Here is a 5,818-nt window from a genome sequence, read left to right as displayed (position 1 = left end):
AGGCAATTATTTTATATAAACTTTCTTTCATTGTCCATGGCCAAAGGCACAATCCTAGTCATATTAGCAACCCATGCTAGTTGTTGCATATTACATCTCCCCTCTTTTTACATTTCTGATGGATATTTGAATCTCTGTCATAGGAAACCGCTTGGATGTGCAGTGCGCTTTTGACAGGGTTTCCTGCTAATTGCATTATGGAACAAACATTCACGCTTTCTCAACAAACGGACCAATAGAATAGGTAAACTGTTCTACTATGGGGGATAGTAGATTGACATAGGCTAGTGATTTTGCTGCTCGTTACTTGTCTTGCACAACGTGAAGTCTATACAGAAATGGTTTGTCGAGATCGGTGTGGAAGAACTTGACTGGCCTGCACAGAGCCCTGACCTCAACCCCATTGAACACCTTTGGGATGAATTGGAATGCCGACTGAGAGGCAGGCCTAATCGCCCAACATCAGTGCTCTTGTAGCTGAATGGAAGCAAGTCAGCGCAGCAATGTTCCAACATCTAGTGGAAAGGGAGGACCAACTCCATATTGATGCCCATGATTTTGGAATGAGATGTTCAACGAGCTGGTGTCCACACACTTTTGGTAATGTAGTGTATATACGCAGGCCAGGATAGGGTTTAGAATGGAATAAACAACTGTAGGTAAATTTGCCCAGTTTGTTTTCTCTGATAGTAAACATTAGCTGATCTTGCGTTTTTCAGATTTACAAAGTCAACACATTCTACAATATTTTCCATCTATGTTGAAAATTGGTTGACATAATGACATCAATATTTCAGTTATGATCCTTCAATGTTGACGTCAGCCTGAGTGGTTGGAATACGGTTGTTTTTGCACGTTGCCTCTCTGGAAATGGCAGATAGAATATAGTATGGCGCACTGATATTAGAAACATGCCTCTAGAATCGCTACTCAAAAACGTTCTTCAAACCGTCTACCGTGGTTCTCAAACGTCATATCTGGAGTAACAACCACCACATTTTATTTTGTGTGTAGGCCTAGTGTGTACATGGATAGTTGCATAATGCATGCAGAGCAGGGTCTATTTCTTTCAACCATCTCCAGGAGTGTGTAGACAATTTGCGGTGATAGGGCGCCTCGAGCGTTGATTGGCGTTGAACTATGAAGAGCCATCTCTGATGATAGCGCATTTGGGATACTGTAATCTATCGAAAATACGGGTTAGCAGCTACCAGAACCACACCTTGAAAGTTATATACTTGCTTGCGAAAGGTAAGCTTGAGTTGCTCTGGTTCTATAAAATACTTAATGTTATAGCTGCTGCTGTTCAAAAGTCAAAGTTAACTATGTTATGGCCACGCATTCCCTTCAGACATCGTCGACATCTCTAACGCGCAGATAACAGTTACTGGGGCACCTTCAGACTAGCTACACACGTTCCGCTGCACTTCGGTGTGAGTAGCTAGCTATAACTTGTTACTTACCACATGTAATTACCACCACTTTATTCAGTGCTGCTGCATTCTAAAGTGCAACCCATTTATATAAAAACTGTTTCACTCCCCTCCATTTTGGAGTTTGTCTACTTTGAACTTTGTCTTCTAATATATAGATTCCTCTGGGAAAACATGGTTGTTGTATTTTACCATTTATTGTAAATTGTAGAAATGTGTTGATGTCAAACGTGTGAAATTATTCAAATGTCCATCTGCTGTCAACAGACTTGACTTTCTGGCTGCTAGGTGGAACAGCGTTTATATCAGCCCTCTGCAAAGTCTTATTTGCTGTGGATGGATCCCCATCTGGCGGACAACATCAGTACTGCACCAGCGGACGTGAAAGAAGACTGGTTTAAAAAAAAGAATCCAAGATGGCGACTTGTGAGTGTATCACAAATGTCTTTAGTTTATCCCCTCCTTGTTGGTAAGAGTTTCTGCTGTTTACAGATGTGAAAGTGTTCAAAGCACACACACTAAGCCTGACCTGTCATAGCTCTATGTAAAAGCTGCCACTAGATACAGATTTAAGATAAGTTTAGTTTCTACTAGCCTAGCAAAGAGTGTTATGGGGGAAGGGAGGGGGGATACAGCCTGGTTTTTTTGTCTAACGACACCAATCACAGCACAGCCCGCTACTCTACATAACCCCCAGCCTGCTCTCCGGGTCGGTGAAAGGCATCTGTTAGAATCTTTTAAATAGTATCTCCAAAAGTGCTGTGTGTGTATAGCGGTGGTTGACTTGTGTTTTAAGTAATTGTGAGTATCAGGGTGGTTTCAGAGATTAACCGTCAATGAGACTGCTAGTCTAGTCTGGTCGTATAGTTAGGGTCTGTAAATATGGACTATTTGTGCTCGCTTCGGCAGCACATATACTAAAATTGGAACGATACAGAGAAGATTAGCATGGCCCCTGCGCAAGGATGACACGCATAACCGGAAGCGTTTCCAACTTTTCTCCCCCTGGGGAGTAGAATTGTATTTTTCAGACCTAAAACATTGTGTTTTCTGTATTCAGTGTGTGGTGGAGAAAGCAGGCACTCCTGTGGATGTTTGGTACCCTCTAGTGGTCATGTTGGGTAAGTGCATCAGGACAGCAGAACTAAACCCAGACCAATGTAGACAGTAAATCACTTATATATATATATATATATATATATATACCCATACTAAACCACACCATATAATTGCAAACAGGCCGTGAGTTAATACATTTGTGACAGTTAAATTGTGACAACACGGGGGAAAACGACAGCTCCCTCCTTGAGGACCAGAACCCCCATGACTCATTCATTCCTTCATTAGATGTAAAATTCAACTTGTTTTTGTGATTTACACTATTCCCGTGTTAAAGCTATTCGTTATCCTGCCCAGGCTTGTTTCTGTGTGAGTTTGGCAACCTAGATTGAGATTTAATATTTTAAAAAGCACCGACAGTATCAACATTTAGAATGTTATTGTATTGGAACATTTGGTGCTACTGTACATATAGTTTAAATGGATTTTCCGGTACTTTGAATACTTTTTAGCCAGTAGTTCTGAAAGTAGCGCTCATGAGCCAAAAGTTGTCCCCGACAATTGCGTACTACATCACGTGTGCACCACGTCATTGCGCTCTCTCTCGCTCTTCTCTGATTCTTGCTAGCTGTCACTCAAGTAGCGAGGGGCTGAACTCATTGACTGGAACACGAATTGATAGGGGGCTGGCCCACGTGGGGGGAAAATCTAGGGAAAATGGAATGGCACATCTTCCAGAAAACAGTCGCTTTCAAACTAGGGATTTTGTAGCTAATTGAGGTAAGGCAGTAATTCTCATAGATTATGCATGTGTGAGCTACACTGTCCATCATTTCTTGTATTAGTCATCTCAGGGATGCTACTTGAAAACATCAGAGAAGCAATTTCCAGTTTTGTTCATCACTAAACAGCCAATAGACATGAAATCATAAAATTACCCGAAAACTGTGTAGGACATTTAAGTGATAATGCCCGAGAAGCCAGTGATTGGAGGATATATTGGTATGGGTGTTCGACTCGGGCCGGCAAACCGTCCCAATATATCTGCCGAACACTGGCTTCGAGGACATTATCATTTTTATACAACGGGTTACCAACATATTCAAATAATGTTAGACATATTTTCATTATAAATGTTATTTTGATCAATTTATTCGTACTATTTTATCCTTTCACAAGATATAGTCCCGACACAAATCTAGGGTTGCTAGAGACGCGACCCAGTCATTCGTTCTTTTTGTTCTGTATCTATGGACGCGACCCACTCTTTCTGTTCTGTACCGACGCCCACTCACTGACATAATCTCCGTCGCATCTAAACCAGCATTGACCAGTTTCTGGACTGTCGTGGTCCTGATGCTGTGATTTGTGTATGTAGTTGTTCCCGCTGCCCTGCAGATCTTGGGTAGAAGTGCTGCCAGATAATGCCCCCACCCAATGGACATTTATCATGTTAGTTGTAAATATGTAATTATTATTATGTTACTATTGTATCATTCAGTTCCCTTTGACCTGTACTGTAGTAGCTTAAGATATTCACTGTACCCTGCATTTACATCTGCAACCCTGCGCATGTGACTAATAAACACTCTCTGTGGCACTGCTAGGACTCGCCACTAGAGCGCAGCAACAGACAATAAAATTGCAGTGATCAGTTGTAGGCTGTTTTCTGTCAATGTTAATGCATTTTATGGTATGTTGCTGCCTTCTAGTGGCAAGTCCTGGCAGTGCCACAGGTGGGTGTGTGTGTGTGTGTGTTTTATTGCACAGGTCCAATTGGCATGTAAAAATGTGTATTGTGTTTCTCTGGTCTAAATCTCATGTAGATCACGATGTAACAGAAAGACTGAAAACCAGCAGACACTCAAGCCTAGAGTAGTTTACTTTGCTTCATATGCTAACAGCCTGTTTAGCTGGTTGGGCCAGACTGCCCTAGCAGCTGTGTGGTGGAGTGAGTGGCATGAGGTGTGGCCTTCTGTCTGTGAATTGGCAAGAGCCAGTTGTGATATGTAAATGACCTGTTGTCTCAAGGTGTGAGTAGGTAAGGCTCCATAGCTCAGTGGTTAGAGCACTGGTCTTGTAAACCAGGGGTCGCGAGTTCAATTCTCGCTGGGGCCTTGACTAAAGGGTCACATGTTTTAATCCAGGTCAGTACAATCCCGATTTGTGTTCAATTCTGCTCCCAATGTATACATACCTTGTGAAGAATTATGTTGTTGTTGTAGTAGCTTATGTCTCGTGTCAACAGAACAGCCAGCACAGAAATGACATCTATCAGGTTAACATGTTACCATTTAACATTATCTACGCAAGCTCTCTCACCAACACCCAGAAGAACATCCAGAAGATAATTTTTGTGGCGAGTTACTGGGTTTTATGGCTCCATAGCTCAATGGTTAGCACAATGTTCTTGTAAACCAGGGGGTTGTGAGTTCAGATCACGCTGGGGCCTTCCTTGAGGGGTCATATGTTTTGGCCTGGCTGACGTGTGCTCCAGCAGCACTACACTGCCTACGTGACAACCTGTGTAGCCTAACGTGCAGTCTTGTCTACACATTGCATTGGAGTAAAACAATGTGCGTATTAACAACATACAACTGTTATTTTGCTTCTCAATGATCATTCAACGCCGCACAATTTGATGAACAGACAGGACATCATTGAAATTCGCCAGAGTAGCCTACTGTGCCACCTGTGGGCAGATAACAAACAGATATTTTATTAACATCTTCAATGCCTGGATCGGGAGCCGGGGTGGGGCTTGTGTGGAGCTTTGTCCCCGGGGGAAGGGCCTCGCTTGAGAGGCCAATGCAATCAATGTTGACATATGAGATGAATGTGTGAAATCTGTGGATGTCGTTGTATTTGATCATGTCACCACTACAGATTTGTTTTGTTTCTGCATTTTATTTTCATTTATCTTTTTCTGGCAGAGATCAATGTATTATGGTATATGGCAGTAGGAAAGCAGTCCTACTTGAGCATTTATTTCACTCTCCCCTCGTCAGTACGTCCAACCGGCCTCACAAACGCAGACCACGTGTAACCACGCCAGCCCAGGACCTCCACATCCGGCTTCTTCACCTGTGGGATCGTCTGAGATCAGCCACCCGGACAGCTGATGAAAATGTGGGTTTGCAGAACCAAAGAATTTCTACATAAACTGTCAGAAACCGTCTCAGGGAAGCTCATCTGCGTGCTCATCATCCTTACCAGGGTCTTGACCTGACTGCAGTTCGGCATTGTAACCAACTTCATTGGGCAAATGCTCACCTTTGATGGCCACTGGCACGCTGGAAAAGCGTGCTCTTTTATTTTTTTCTAAG

General features: G+C 42.8%; 1 long non-coding RNA gene and 2 other non-coding genes across 3 annotated transcripts; all 3 read left to right on the top strand.

Annotated features, from left to right (window-relative positions):
• The first annotated feature begins 1,109 nt into the window (after window positions 1-1,109).
• Window positions 1,110-5,534, top strand: LOC115180434 (uncharacterized). The gene is made up of 3 exons (XR_003873074.1): window positions 1,110-1,251; window positions 1,701-2,554; window positions 5,501-5,534. It is a non-coding gene; the product is annotated as an uncharacterized LOC115180434 (long non-coding RNA).
• On the top strand, window positions 2,327-2,433 carry LOC115189649 (U6 spliceosomal RNA). The gene has a single exon (XR_003876969.1). It is a non-coding gene; the product is annotated as a U6 spliceosomal RNA (small nuclear RNA).
• trnat-ugu (transfer RNA threonine (anticodon UGU)) lies at window positions 4,538-4,610 on the top strand. Its single transcript has one exon. It is a non-coding gene; the product is annotated as a tRNA-Thr (tRNA).
• Window positions 5,535-5,818: the final 284 nt, after the last annotated feature.

Source organism: Salmo trutta, chromosome 3 (assembly GCF_901001165.1).
Source record: "Salmo trutta chromosome 3, fSalTru1.1, whole genome shotgun sequence".
In the NCBI taxonomy this organism is placed as follows: Eukaryota; Metazoa; Chordata; class Actinopteri; order Salmoniformes; family Salmonidae; genus Salmo; species Salmo trutta.
Note: the sequence above shows the minus strand (reverse complement) of the source record. Positions and strands in the feature narration are given on the sequence as shown.